Source organism: Sinocyclocheilus rhinocerous, unplaced genomic scaffold (genome assembly GCF_001515625.1).
Source record: "Sinocyclocheilus rhinocerous isolate Xijiao unplaced genomic scaffold, SAMN03320098_v1.1 scaffold1930, whole genome shotgun sequence".
Lineage (NCBI taxonomy): Eukaryota > Metazoa > Chordata > Actinopteri > Cypriniformes > Cyprinidae > Sinocyclocheilus > Sinocyclocheilus rhinocerous.
The window spans coordinates 362,081-379,039 of NW_015661869.1; positions in this window are offsets into that span (position 1 = coordinate 362,081).

Consider the following 16,959-nt stretch of genomic DNA (forward strand, 5'->3'; position numbering starts at 1 on the left):
TCATACATCAAATATCTAATTTATCCTACATATCTCATACATCATATATTTCTCATACATCAAATATCTCATGCATCAAATATCTCATTAATCATATCTCATACATCAAATATCTAATTTATCCTACATATCTCATACATCATATATTTCTCATACATCAAATATCTCATTTCTCATACGTCATATATCATACATCAAATATCTCATTTATCCTACATATCTCATACATCATATATTTCTCATAAATCATATCTCATACATCAAATATCTCATTTATCCTACATACAGTATCTCATACATCATACATTTCTCATAAATCATATCTCATACATCAAATATCTAATTTATCCTACATATCTCATACATCATATATTTCTCATACATCAAATATCTCATGCATCAAATATCTCATTTCTAATTAATCATATCTCATACATCAAATATCTAATTTATCCTACATACAGTATCTCATACATCATATATTTATCATAAATCATATCTCATACATTAAATATCTAATTTATCCTACATATCTCATACAACATATATTTCTCATATGTCAAATCTCATACATCAAATATCTCATTTCTCATACGTCATATATCATACATCAAATATCTCATTTATCCTACATATCTCATGCATCATATATTTCTCATACATCAAATATCTCATAAATCATATATCATGCATCAAATATCTAATTTATCCTACATATCTCATACATCATATATTTATCATAAATCATATCTCATACATCAAATATCTAATTTATCCTACATACAGTATCTCATACATCATATATTTCTCATAAATCATATATTGTACATCAAATATCTAATTCATCCTACATATCTCATACATCATATATTTCTCATACATCAAATCTCATACATCAAATATCTCATGCATCAAATATCTCATTTCTCATAAATCATATCTCATACATCAAATATCTCATTTATCCTACATACAGTATCTCATACATCATACATTTCTCATAAATCATATCTCATACATCAAATATCTAATTTATCCTACATATCTCATACATCATATATTTCTCATAAATCAAATCTCATACATCAAATATCTCATTTATCCTACATATCTCATACAACATATATTTCTCATATGTCAAATCTCATACATCAAATATCTCATTTCTCATACGTCATATATCATACATCAAATATCTCATTTATCCTACATATCTCATGCATCATATATTTCTCATACATCAAATATCTCATAAATCATATATCATGCATCAAATATCTAATTTATCCTACATATCTCATACATCATATATTTATCATAAATCATATCTCATACATCAAATATCTAATTTATCCTACATATCTCATACATCATATATTTATCATAAATCATATCTCATACATCAAATATCTAATTTATCCTACATATCTCATACATAATATATTTCTCATAAATCATATCACATACATCAAATATCTCATTTATCCTACATATCTCATACATCATATATTTCTCATACATCAAATCTAATACATCAAATATCTCATTTCTCATAAATCATATATCATACATCAAATATCTAATTTATCCTACATATCTCATGCATCATATATTTCTCATACATCAAATATCTAATTTCTCATAAATCATATCTCATACATCAAATATCTAATTTAACCTACATATCTCATACATCATATATTTCTCATAAATCATATCTCATACATCAAATATCTCATTTATCCTACATATCTCATACATCATATATTTCTCATAAATCATATCTCATACATCAAATATCTAATTTATCCTACATATCTCAAACATCATATATTTCTCATAAATCATATCTCATACATCAAATTTCTCATTTCTAATGCACTATATCTCAAAACATCTTCTTCCTATAACAAATCTCATATATCATATATCATAGGTTTTGATTTGGGCCAGCAAGCAACCATCCATAACTCACTAATATTGTCCTGGTGAGTACCTTGAATGCAATGTAAGTTGCTCTGGATAAAAGCAGCTGCCAAATAACCATAAATATGATCCAATCAACAAGGACACCCTGAAAATCCACCTGAGCAAAAGTCACTAGCGCATTACCTGTGTCTCAGGTCACGTTGATCACTCCAAACCAGACAGAAGTCTCTCGCTGCGGGTTATTGCATTTCCCAATAACCAGGGCGACCTGTTGCTTGGATGTTAGTGATTTTATCAACATAATGACACACATGGAGCGGATGGGAGCTGCTTCACCGAGACACTGCTGGGTAATTCAATTTCTGATCAAAATAATCTCCACTTGAAAATCTCTCGTGAAAAGAAACCTGCTCTCTGTGATGAAGATGACAGCTATAAATATATGAGAGATTCAAGAAGATGTGGATCAGTTGGTTTCTGACAACGGTCCAGTGATTTGCCGTTAAGAGAGACAAAATAAAGCAAATCCAGTCCTGATGTTTATATTCCCAGTACATTGTTGGAAGCAGAAAAACTCTAATGGTTGAGTCAAAAATTAAATTTTCAGTGAATACTAGTTTCATTTCAGTCTAGTACTCACATAAAACAAATAGGACTTCGGAAGACTTGACATACAGTATATCTAATTTCTCATGCATCATATCTCGTACATCAAATATGATGCACATGAAGAAAAAACAAATATGATTACAGAAGACTTGGCATATATTAAATCCAAATTTTTTCCCCATATAAGTTTATTTGTATTGCACTTTTCACAATTCATATTTTTTCAATGCACATACACACATTTATTTAGAAATGTATTAATACATTTGAAGCCAAATCTCAAACTATGTTTCAAATTCTGTTTTTTAGTTATTTTAGAAATTGATTTATTTAGAAATTTGTTTAGAAATGTAGACATTACGCCAAGTCTAAAACCATTTTTTCCATATTTATTTATTTATTTGGAAATTATTTATAAATGTATGTATTTAGAAATTTATTTATACATTTTAGTTTCCAAATAAATTCCAATTCTGGAAATTATTTATTTATTTATTTGAAATTTTAGAAATTTAATTAGACGTTTTAAGCTAAATCTAAAACCATGTTTCCAATTCTTATTTTTAGAAATGTTTTTTTAGTTTTTTTAAGACATTTATTTAATTAAACATTTATTTAGAACTGTATTCCGTAAAAATATTTAAAAAACCTATTTAATTATTATTATTTTTTTTTATTTTTTTTTTTTAAGAAATGTATGTTTATTGTTCTTTAAAGTATATTTGGAGTTCTCCTTTGACTTTTGTGGATTTTCAGTCCATTTTCTAGGAAAGTGCCATAAGCTACCATTGGAATGATCCAATTTAGGTAAATTAAATGTACTGTACACTTTATTGTCATTATCAGAATCCAGAATTTCACAGATAGATGTTTAAAATGCCTGTCAGAACCACAGATCCTTAAATAGTAACAGTCTCTCCTTGAGTCCGGCGCGGTCGGTCATAGATTATCTCCTGTCGTCCAAACCGACGGAACCAACACAATAACTCACTTGAAGCCGAGTGGCTGCCTGCTAACATTCAAAGGGCTTTTTTTTTGGCCAAGTAAAAGGCTGAAACAGAGAGCGAGAGCTGTGAGCACTTCACCCAGTACAGTCCTATAATCACACCTTCACTGCTTTCAAATTCTCTTCAGCTCATGTTTGACATGCACTGTATTTGTCTGCAGTGTTGTCCAATGCATCACAAAATTAGTTTGGTATATTTTTAAACCATGCAGCTTCATAATTACAGGAGCCATTATTGCACTAAATTAACCTCAATTCATCCCAGAAGCAATGTACGTTTTTACATACATTAATCCTGATACTATTTAAGATGCATTGTCTGCAAACTAGGATTGAGTTTGCAGATGTAGAACGTATGGAATTGATATAAATAAAGTATTTTAGACTTTTAGAATTTTGCAGCTATTTTCTCTGTAGATGTAAGTATGGAACTAAGTGAAATAAATAAATAAATAAATAAATAAATACATTTTATTTTAGAAATGTATTCAGATGTTTTGTTTATTCAGAAAGTTTTTTTAAACTGGGTTTTACAGCTATTATGTGTGTAGATGCAGGGCTTATAAAAGTGGCTGATGTAATTTATTAATAAATAAATAAATGTGTTAATAAATAAATGTAATTTATTTATACATTTGTTTTTTTTAAAAACCTATTTATTATTTTAATTATTTATTTATGTTTTGTTCATTCAGAAATCTCTTTAGATGTTTATTTATTCATTTAGACATTTATTAGACAATTATTTAGAAATGTATTTAGAAATTAATTCAAAAAAATGATTTAATATTTATTCCTAATATTTGTATTAGGTATATTTGGAGATCTCCTTTGACCTCCCCCCCCTTTTTTTTAACAGTTTCAGACCATTTTGTTGATGCTATCACTGAAACGATCCACTAAATTAACCATCTCAGAGCTCATCACAATCACTGAGCCGGATGTGACGATGGTGCAAAAATCTGTCCTGGGGCACACGATTAATTAAACTCACTCAGTCCCTCTGGTGAATGACATATTTAAAACACTAGATCAAGAGAATCGTCTCTTTTAACTCTTTCATGGCTGTATTTTAGCAGAAGCAGCATTGATTGATTGATTGGCAGATTCTTTTCTGAAAACTTTTGTTGTTGCATGTTGATGCATAAATCAAACCAAGACAAATCAGTAGTGATAAACTCTCTCTCTCTCTCTCTTGTTGTCTTGTTTGAGAGCAGATGTAAATGCCTGTGACTCAGCCATCATTGATTTCTCCTTCAGCGGCATTCAGAGCGCGTTTGGACCGTATGGACGGACGGAAGCATGTGTGGATCCTGCTGGGATTTTCTCACTTACGGCTAAAGCACAGCTTGGACCTGCTTCATTCTCACATGTTTCATATTAAAAGATAAGAGTGTAATTAAAAATCAGCAAGTGTACAGATCGCAGTAGCTCTTGATGATCTTATGAATATGATCCATGCATTCAAACTGTGAACAGCAATTCATACATGACTTAAGACTTTTTTGTTCATCTGTTGTAGTATTTTGATACAGGATACCGTATTTTTTGGTATAAATATAGATAGATTTTTTTGTAGACTTGGGGTCATGGGTTCGATTCCAAGAGAATGCATGTGTATCTTGAATGCAATGAAAGTCTCTTTGGATAAAAGTGTCTGGTAAACATAAAAGCATTGGTTTTATACAGAAGCAGTGTGAATGATAATTGAACAGATGTTGAGTGTTTGATTTTTTGTGAAAAATAAAATAAGCTAATTTAATGTTACATGGATGTCAAACATATATATTAAAATGTCTAAATAAATTGTCTAGTTCTGAATAAACAAAATACAATTCTAAATAAATAAATTTAAAAAGAAATACATTTGTAAACAAACAAACAGAATTGGAACATTGTTTGAGATTTGGCCTAAAATGTCTAAATTAATTTCTAAACAAATCTCCAAATAAATTTCTAAAATGATTTTTAAATGTCTAAATAAATGTCTGAATAAACAAAATATCTAAATAAAGAAGAAAAACACTAGAAGGGGAAATTATCGTTTCAGATTTGGCCTAAATGAAGCCGTCACTCAATACTGAGATGTAAAACACCATACATAATCGACTCAGTAAAACCTCCATTGAAGAATTCTTGAGTTTGTTTTTTAATTCCTGGTGAAGGGAGACCATGTAAATCAGGGTTTAAAAATAAATGTCTTATTATGCAAATATCTTAAGCGGGTGGGTGCGCGGCGGTGGGCTGACGGGGTGCCGCTGCTTTGGCATAATTGGGCAGATGGATGCAGAAATGAGAAATGACCACATAAATACTCCACGTCTCATTCCCCACGCGGATCGAACCTGAAGCTCAACGCACGGAATAGCCAATTAGAAATTAAGGTTGATTCTGAGTTAATGCCTGATCGTCAGTCAGGATTGACTGTGATCACCACAAATGGAGGTTTCTGCTCAGCGAGACCGGTGACTGATTCTAAGAGGAGACATGTATAGAAACGCAAATGTGAACCGAAGTGACATGATGGAAGTGAGTTCAAAACACCTTGCTGGAATTAACTGAACTTTTCATTTTCACAGAGAGACGACTTGGGTATGTTAATGTGAACATGGATTTCATATGTAAAACATTCAGCAGTTCAGTAAGTATAACAGACAGAAAGTAGCTGCAAAATTCAAACCAATTTGCACACAATGCATCCTGAAGTATCAGGATTAGTGCATCCAAAAAAAGTTGAAAAAAGAATATGCATCCAAAAACATGGAAAAAGCATATGCATCCAAAAACATGTCTAAAAAACATGTGCATCTAAAAATGTGGAAAAAACATATGCCTCCAAAAACACGACGAAAAAAGAATCCAAGAACATTTAGGAAAAAAGCATATGCATCTAAAACATGTCCCAAAAAAAGCAAAAAACAAAAAAAAACAAACAAAAAAAACCAAACAAAAAAAACATGCATCTAAAAATGTATGTTGAAAAAAGCATATGCATTCAAAAACATGTTTAAATAACATATGCATCTAAAATGTGTCAAAAAACATGCATCAAAAAAACATGTTGGAAAAACAAACATCTAAAAATTTTGAAACAGCATATGCATTCCAAAACATGAAAAAACATGCATCTAAAAATGTATGTTGAAAAAGGCGTATGCATCCAAAATATGTCAAAAACATGCATCTAAAAATGTTTTTGAAAAAAGCATATGCATTCAAAAACATGCATCTAAAAATGTGTGTTGAAAAAGGCATATGCATCCAAAATTTCAAAAACATGCATCTTAAAATGTATTTGAAAAAAGTATATGCATTCAAAAACATGTTGAAATAGCATATGCTTCTAAAAAATGTGTCAAAAAAGCATATACATTCAAAAACATGTTGAAAAAACATGCATCTAAAAACATTTAGAAAAAAAAAGCATGTGTCTATAACATGAAAAAAAAAACAAAAAAAACATGCATCTAAAGATTTGTTAAAAAAGCATATACATCCAAAAACGCATGTCGAAAAAAACATATGCATCCAATAACAAGTAGGAAAAACATATGCGTCCAAAAACGTTTTGAAAGAGCATACATTCAAAAATGTCAAAAAACATATGCATTAAAAAAGAATGCACGGGGGTGTGGAAAATGAAAAGGAAAACCGATTTAGCTACATGATAGCAATATGTAGACTAGTTCTTTTTACCAAAACTGAGAGCAAAGATCACAGATTAGGTGTGTAATTGGTGCTATCTGTGTATTTTTGCATTCTGCCACAGGTATGGATGGGAAATGTAGTTGTCACACGTCAGTCACCTTCTTTCTTCAACAAATTTCTGAACAAATTAATTTGTACAGTCAACAATTCACCATTACAGCTAACAGCATCCGCCGTGATTCATTAACTGACGCCCTCAACTCTGAACTCAAAGAAAATCTTGAATTCCCCCACCGATAATTACAACATTCACATGCACTCATCTCATACAATCACTGCGACATGACTGAAGGCAACACAATCGCCATAAAATACAGGCCTTTGACGAGAGTCATTCTGCTGCCGCTGCATTACAGCAATTTCCTCATGTTGCATCTGTCATTTAGTCTTTCTGAAGAGACAGAAGATACAGGGACAGTGAGAAGCTTTGTGCACGTTCAGAACAATTGAAAACACTGTAAATCAAGACGGTTTATATAATTCAGACAGATTTCTGTTCTATTGTCAGGCGTTTCTTTCATAACAGCTTTGAATGTGTGTGTGTTTAAGCAGACAGACTCGATCACATTCACACTCTCTACCGCCCTTTAGTTTGATTCAAGGACACACAACAGCTTTACTCGGGCAGACGCTTCACACTTTGTCATGTGGAATGAGAGCGGGCAGCTGGGTCAATGTCAGTCATTCGCTCCGTGTGTCCTCGCAGGAACCATGAAAGTAGTGAGAGGGCAAGGACAACCACATTCACTCAATATGATCCGTTCACTTCACTAGCTTCCACCTGGTTTGATGCAACAAACACTTTCCAAGAAGAACTAATCACTGCATTTTTTCTTTTTTTATCTTACTGGCATCAAAACAAAAATCTTTAAAAAACTTGAGAAACTTTTACTGTGCAGAAATGCTTTTTTTTTGTTTTACAACTGTTCAGTATTGTGAATTGATTTGAGTTTTCTATTATTGTGCTATCATCTATTTCAGTTACATTTTCAGTAAAACATTTAGTTTTCTGTGAAGTTGCTTTGAAACAATAAATATTCTGAAAAGTGCAATACAAACAAATGTGAATTGAATTTACCACTAAATAGCATACGAATTTATTTAATATCTAATAGCATATAATTTATGTACAAAACAAATATATCGAAAAAAGCATATGCATCCAAAAACACGTAGAAGAAACCTATGCATCCAAAAACAAATGTCAAAAGAGCATATGAATGAATCCAAAAATGTGTTGAAAAAAAACACATATGCATCCAAAAACACGTAGAAGAAACCTATGCATCCAAAAACAAATGTCAAAAGAGCATATGAATGAATCCAAAAATGTGTTGAAAAAAAACACATATGCATCCAAAAACATGCTGAAAAAAACATATGCATAAAAAAAAATAAATAAATAAAAAAGTATCCAAAAACAAATGTAAAAAATGCATACGCATTGAAAAACATGGTGAAAAAAAACAAGATCATTCTGACAGTCAAAAATTGATTCGTATTTTTTTAATGTCTGATAGTATTTTTATTTGCACATTTATGCACAGTTACAACCCATGGCAGCCTATAGAAAAACATTAAGTAACACATTTCAATTACTCATTTACTTAAGAGCTACATAATCAACTCATTTACATATTGAACAGAATCAGCATTGAACTAAATTGAGCTGAATAACGACACTGTTGTCTTCTGTAGAACTGCTTAATGCTGAACTCATTTCATGACTGATTAACTTAAGTTATTGGACCGAATCAACACTGTAGGATCTTCAGATTATAACACTACTGTCTTTTTCAGAGCTGCTTTACAGCAGAATTGGAATTTCTCATATTTGAAGAGGTTTGCTTCATTTATTCTGCTATTTTCATGTTAATGTATATAAAGCTGCTTTGAAATAATCTGTATTATATAAAGCTCTATAGAAATAAAGGTGAATTGACTCAAAAAGAAGCATACAAACAATACATAAATAATCACAAAACAAAACAAATCAAAAAATTATAATATATTTGAAAACAAACATACAATGGAAAATAAAAGATGAGGGAAATGCGGCTTTGATGCACAGCTACTCAGTCCACCAGCGTTCATGCAGCATTTCCACACCTGAACCTCTTCAAGAGTCTTTATAAACCCGCCAGTGATTGAGCAAAATAATGAGAACATCTCTGTCATTGGTCAGCGAGGCTCAGTGATTGATTCCCTCATCACCCACAGGACACGCCCACTGCTCACTACAGCACACAAAACACAGAAAAGAGTTCAAAAGTCATACTAACATACTATTTCTGCAATATGAAGTGTTTATTCAAACATAAAATCATGTCCAATATTAATCAGGCACTAGATGACACACAACAGGACAAATGAAACATGCTGTAAATAGCAAAAGATAAGTCATGGCAACACATATTTTCCCATTAATTTAACTCATCAAAATAATTTAACCAATTTCAACTTAGTTTAAGGTATACAAGATTGAACTCAATTTTTAAGCTATAATAAAAATGAGATTTGACTACTTAAGTTGCAGTAGATTTTTTAGTAAGTAGTATATATAGTATATTGTGACATTAAGGTATATATTATTTTACCATAAATGCTGCAGTAAACTTTAAACGTATTACAAAGACAATACAATTTATTATGAAATTACATATAAAGATGAACTGAAGTGGATAAAAAACACTCTAAAGTTCAAATAATTGCATTGATATAAATGTATAATGTAACATATTCAACATATTTAATATAATGCAACATATTTTAGTATAAATATATTATAGTATATTTAAGTAATATGATTTAATATATTGATTTCATTTGATTATACTTAAAAATTAAAGGAAGCAACTGAACGTAAGTTTTTAAATTGAAAAAGGTGGATTTTTTATTTTATTTTATTTTTTTTGCTTTCACAGTTTTTGCAATATTTATCATTGCAGATGCAAATTGGTTTTAATAAGTAGCATATAGAGTTTCTGGAGTGTGAGCATCTGAAAATAGACAAAGAAACTAAGTAAAGCATGCTTAAAATTTAATCATGTTTTCATGTTCACTCTGTGCACTGAAAAGGCAAATATGCATCATATAAAAGCACTCAAACCAATCAGTAAGCAGCCGTTCAATGTGAGCTCGAGTCCATCAGTGATGTGACTATATTATCCCAGCAGGACGACAATCAGAATGAGATGCTGCCAACAGAAGAGACCAAAGACCCTCTTTTCCCCTCTGAACCATCAATTACTAACGCCCACGACCGGGTCGACTGTCATCAGAGGTTCACTGTCCGGTGGAGCTTCTCTGCTGTTTGTCTCATTATGTAATGGTTGGAGATTTCCCGCTCACAGCTGCAGTGTGTCTCAGCGGACAAAGTCCTTATTAAAACCTCCTACGTCATGCAAATACAGCACTGAGGAAAGACCCACATTACAAAACAGTTACAAAATGTCCCAAAATCTGTTAACAATGCATTTATGAGGGGCATTTTTTTTTTTTTTTTAGAATAAAGCTCTAAAGGTTTGCATCCCTTGGGAATAAAAAGTGCACTTAATTGTACTAAATGTTCATAGTATGCTTCTTAAAAGTCTTAAAAGTAAGTATTTTTAAGAAAAAAAACTGTACTTGCAGAAAATTGTAAAATAAAATTGTAAAATATTTTAAATGTCTTAAACTACAACTTCATTATTACAAATAATATATAGAAATTATGAAATTAAATATAAAAAATTTATTTAAAACCTACTTAAGTGGGTCAAAAAAGCACTCTTATGTTCAACAAATTGCATTTCATATAAATAATACATTTTCATTTAATTGCAAATAATATGTAATTAGTTGTCTGAAACAGTGTTGTTTTATTAATTTAGAATATTTTTGATTTGTCTTTATTTTTGTATTTTCTATTACATTTCAATTTTAATTAAAGCTTTCGCAGTTTTGTTGGGCTTTATATTTTATTAGGTAATTAAAAAACATGTCTATACAGTTTTTATAATTTTTTTTTTTCTGTTTTAGTTTTAATTATTTTAATACAATACATTAAACTAAATGAAAATGAGAAATGTTGCATTGGCACCCAGCTGAAATAAAACTATTTATTGATTTCACTGCTGTGTGTGTGCACTTTGGATGGGTTAAATGCACAGCATGGGTCACCATACTTGGCCACACGTCACGTCACGTTTACACAAAAATATTGTGCAGCACAACTGTTTTCAACATTGATATTGCATTTCAATTTTAATTAAAGCTTTCGCAGTTTTGTTGGGCTTTATATTTTATTAGGTAATTAAAAAACATGTCTATACAGTTTTTATAATTTTTTTTTTTCTGTTTTAGTTTTAATTATTTTAATACAATACATTAAACTAAATGAAAATGAGAAATGTTGCATTGGCACCCAGCTGAAATAAAACTATTTATTGATTTATTTTATTTTATTTCAAGTACTGAAAGTTTTTTTAGGTAGCTATAATACATATAATATTTATATAATATATAAATATTATACATTTTACAAATACATAATCTTTTAAAATATGGCTGCAATGAGTACTCTTTTTTTTAAAAGAATGCTAAAGTGTAATCCTTTTTCACAAGGGATTAGAAAAATGAATGTAAATATTATAAGTGCATTTTGATCTCTATTGATAAACGTCCTGTAAACTCTAAATCAAAGGAGCGTCAGAAGCAGCACTCGACCCTCAGATCCGAACACGGTCTCATTGAAATTCTGTGATCAGAAGAACGAATGAACCTTCTTTCAATCTGCCTAGCACCAGATCCAGGCCGTTTGGAGCTGCTCACCTCTGACAGCTCAATAAATCAGACATTTGGACGGCAGATGTATGTCTTTCATGTCCTCGTCGCTCTGAAACGGGCCTGTTTTTCCAGCTAATGGCCTTGCTGGATATTTGTCTTTTATTAGCGCAGTAACAGCAGACGCCTCGGGCCTGAAGAGAACAGAAACCTTGAGTTAATGGTTAGAGCAGGGCTGTCCAAACTCGGTCCTGGAGGGCCGGTGTCCTGCAGAGTTTAGCTCCAACTTGCCTCAACACACCTGACTGGAAAGTGTAGCAAAACATGTTGCTTTTACCATGGTTTAACTATAGTAACCAATAACCATGTTTTTATACACATATTATGTATATTATATGTGGTATTTTATATACATATTTTCATGTTATCTTTTTATTTTACGGCATGTATTTGTGAAAATGATTAGGCAGCCGCAGCACACACCACATAGAATAACGCTGCGCATTTCAAGGCACTTCAGTGGACCTTAATGTTACCTGTTTTGTCAATGTTAAAAATCTTTTTAATATATCAATAAGAAAGTACGACAGGCTTTTACACAAGTCTTTATCACTTTATTAAAATTAAGCAAAACAAAACGACAAATGTTTACTTTCACAAGCCGTCTCGTATAGGCTTGTAGAAAGCTGTCTCTTGCTCAATTAGGTAACGTTAACAAAAAATGTCGGTAAAGGACACCTCTGGCCATTCCGTTGGGTCGTTTGTCCAGTCACAGATACCGTACGGACAGTCCGACCCAATATGGTTTATTTTTTGTACGTATGTTGCTCTGTCGAGAGGCAGACATGATTTTATGTAGGCCATTCTGAGTCAACACCATGCTTTTCCAATGGGGGGGAAAGGACTGTTTTCCCCCAAGCCGACTCCGCCCACACAGCTATGACGCGACACCGATCAAGTCTATGCGAGATGTGAGAACTCCTTTCTTTCTAATCCATTGCACGGATTCAAAAGCTCCGCTGAACGAGTCACATGCACTTTCAGGACTGACATTTCTCTCCATTTGAACTCATGTAACACTCGCTGTTTATAGATGCAAAAATGAACTATAATTGGCCATAAAGCAACAGAGCGCCGTTACGGCTCAGTGCCTTGTTTTGTTCTGTGAAGCCATTGGGGACACTAAATTGTTTTTAAGGAAAAAGCCGCTGGGGTGATGCAACTGGAAATGAACACTTAAGGGATGAGGACTCCCGCGCGGAGCCAGATCAACAGGTGCGTCCAAAAGAACAAAGTAATAAAGCCATCTTATTTATCTATTAAAAACAGGTGGAATTCTGGGTAAAGCAAACAAGAGCAGGGATGCAGCATACATTTCCTCTGATATTATAGAGGTTTGAGGTCCGTCCACATTAGTTTTGAAGTTGGGCATCTGGGTTCTGAGTGTGATTCAATATATTACAAGGTTATTGAGGCCTATTTCCGCCACAAAAAAAAAACATGCTTTGGTGAGTCATAATAATTATGATTTTAATTATACAATTTTAATTATTATAATTATAAAAACTGTGACATATTAAATCATAATTATGAGATAAAAAGCAAAATTATGGCAAAAATAAGTTTTAATTTAATCCCATAATTATGGTTTAGTGTGTAATAATTGCACCTTTTTATCTCATAATTAGGATTTACCATATCCTAATATTAACTTTGTTATAATTATGATTTAGTATGTCACAATTATACATTTTTATGCCATAATTATAACATTTTATATCATAATTTCAAATTTTTATTATATTTTAATTATCACTTTGTATGTTATAATTTCAGCTTTTTATCTCATAATTATCACAATGTAACAACTGTAACATTTTATCATAATTTCAACTTTATCTCATTATGTCAGTATGCCAGAATCTTGACATTTTATTTCATAATCATGACTTATGTCATAATTATAGCAGTTTATCTCACAATTTTGATTTTTATCTCATAATTATGACCTATTGTCATTATTCTAACTTTTTGTCAGAATGACTTAGTATGTCATGATTTCGACTTTTTATCTCATAATTACGTCTTTTTGTCGTAATTTGTAATTTTTAACTGTAATTTTTTATATCATAAGATTTTTATCTCATAATTATGACCTATTGTCATTATTCTAACTTTTTGTCAGAATGACTTAGTATGTCATGATTTTATCTCATAATTACGTCTTTTTGTCGTAATTTGTAATTTTTAACTGTAATTTTTTATATCATAATTTAAACTTTTTTAAAATCTCGTTGTAACTTGATTTGTCATAATTTTGACATTTTATTTCATAATTATGACTTAGTATGTAATAATTTAGACTTATGTCAAATATAACATTTAGTCAATTTCGACATTTTATCTCACAATTATGACTTTCTGTCAGAATTTCTATTTATGTCACAATTATGACTTACTATGTCATGATGACTTTTTATCTCATAATTATAACTTAGCATGTCAATTTTGTCTTTCTATCTCATAATTGATGTAATATGTCATAATTCTAGCTTTTTTATCGCAATTTCAATTTGTCATACTTAGTATGTCATGCTTTCGACTTTTTTTATCTTAATTATGACGTAGTATGTCATAAATATAACGTTTTCATAATTGTAAAAATTTTTCTCATAATTATGAATTTCTATGTCAGAATTTCGATTTATGTCACAATTATGACTTACTATGTCATGATTTTGACTTTTTATCTCAGAATTATGACTGTCAATTTCTACTTTTTATCTCATATTTACGACTTAATGTCATGATAGCAAATTTTTATCTCATGACTTAGTATGTTATAATTATGACTTCTCAGTTTTATCTTTCTATCTCATAATTGACAGTGTGTCATAATTCTAGCTTTTTAATTTCAATTTATGTCATAATTATGATTTAATCTCAGAATTTTGACTTCTGTCATGATTTCAACTTTTTGTCATAATTTCAAATTGGTTTGCTTTTTTTCCTGAGCTGCATGTAGCTGTGAACTCTGTGACCTTCTTCTTTTAAACGCGGTGTTGAAACCTTGAGCGACAACTGAAAAATATGAATTTACATTTTCAGATCAGTCCAGCAGAATACTTGGTATGTTGTCATGGTGAATATGATGTTTTTCTTGGTTGATGTATTTTTGGCTCGTCAGGACTCTCGCTGAGACCAGATGCTGTGGTTATTTCGCCAGAGAGCCACTCAAGCAGTTCGGAACACAAAAGCAAGTTGCTTTTTTATAGCAGAAGTGCTCACTTTCACAGTCTGACAGAACCTTGAACAAAGAATTAAAAGCTCGTCCGAGTAAAATAGCTTTTATTCCTGCAGACCATGTAATTTCACAACTCTTCAGCCTCAGCTTCTCTGAAGGACACAATTATTGAACAATTCAGGTCACAGATAACTGAAGTTACTTTCTGAAGGATTGTAGGGTTCAATCTCTGCTTCTAAGAATATTCTGGCTTTGTGATCATAAGTGCTGACTCACAGACGGACACTGGAATGAGAATTCAGTGCCGCAAAATCCACTATTCTTAACAATTTATTACAAACCATGTTGTTCATGTGACAGTAAAGACATTTATAATGTTGCTAAAGATTTCAAATAAACTTTCTAATCTTCAGAGAATCCTAAAAAAAAAAGACTGTTCAAAACATGAGATAAAAAGTTAAAATTATGATACAAAATGCCATAGTTATGATGAAAAAGTCATAATTATGAGATAAAGTCGAAATTATGAGATAAAAAGTTAAAATTCTGATATAAAATCTCCAATATACTAAGACATAATTATTAAATAAAAAGTTGAAATTATGACATACTAAATCATAATGAGATAAGTCAAAAATGTTATATACTCAGCCATAATTATGAGATAAAAAAGTCAAAATTATGAGATATAAAACAAAAATAACCGTTTCAACTGTTTTCAACATTGATAATAATCAGAAATGTTTCTTGAGCAGCAAATCAGCATATTAGAATGATTTCTGGATCGTGTGACACTGAAGACTGGAGTAATGATGCTGGAAATTCAACTTTGATCACAGAAATAAATTAAATTTTACAGTATATTTGCATAAAACAGTTCTTTAAAAATTAAATAATATTTAAAATTTTTAATGTATATTTGAATAAAAAAACGCAGCCTTGGTGAGCAGAGGGATAAAAAATAAAGGAAATTGCGAGTTTTTGCTTCACAATTCTGAGTTCTGAATTTGAATTGTGAGATATAAACGTCCAATTATGAGAAAATGAGTCAGAAAAGTGAGATAAAAAGGTTGCAATTACCTATTTTATTTTTTATTTTTTGGCGGAAAAAGAACTGGGAGAAAGGAAGTCAGAATTCTGAGTTTACATCTCACAGTTATCACTTTTTTTCTCTGAATTTTGAGTTTACATCTTTCAATTCTTGTTTTTTTCCACCACCACCATCACAAAAAAAAAAAAAAAAGTAATTGTGACAACACTGTGTGTTTCGTTGCGAAAGCGAAAATACTGTGTTTGGTCTTCCAAAAGAGGACACAACTAGAAATCAGTGGTTTTACTAAGGTAACTTGAGTGGTCCTTAATGCAATGATACAGTTCTTAGGTTGTTGTGGGTGGTTACCAGGATATTGCTCTGTGGTTGCTAAGGTGTTTTTAAAACTTCTTCATGCAATTTGATTTGAACTAGTTCCACACTAAAGTTTTATAGGCCTACTTTAACTCTAAAATATGCTGGACTTACTGCAACCTGACAGATATATTAAAGGGGTTATATGATGTTGCTAAAAAGAACATTATGTTGTGTATTTGGTGTAATGAAATGTGTTTATGCGGTTTAAGGTTCAAAAAACACATTATTTTCCACATACTGTACATTATTGTTTCTCCTCTATGCCCCGCCTTTCTGAAACGCGTCGATTTT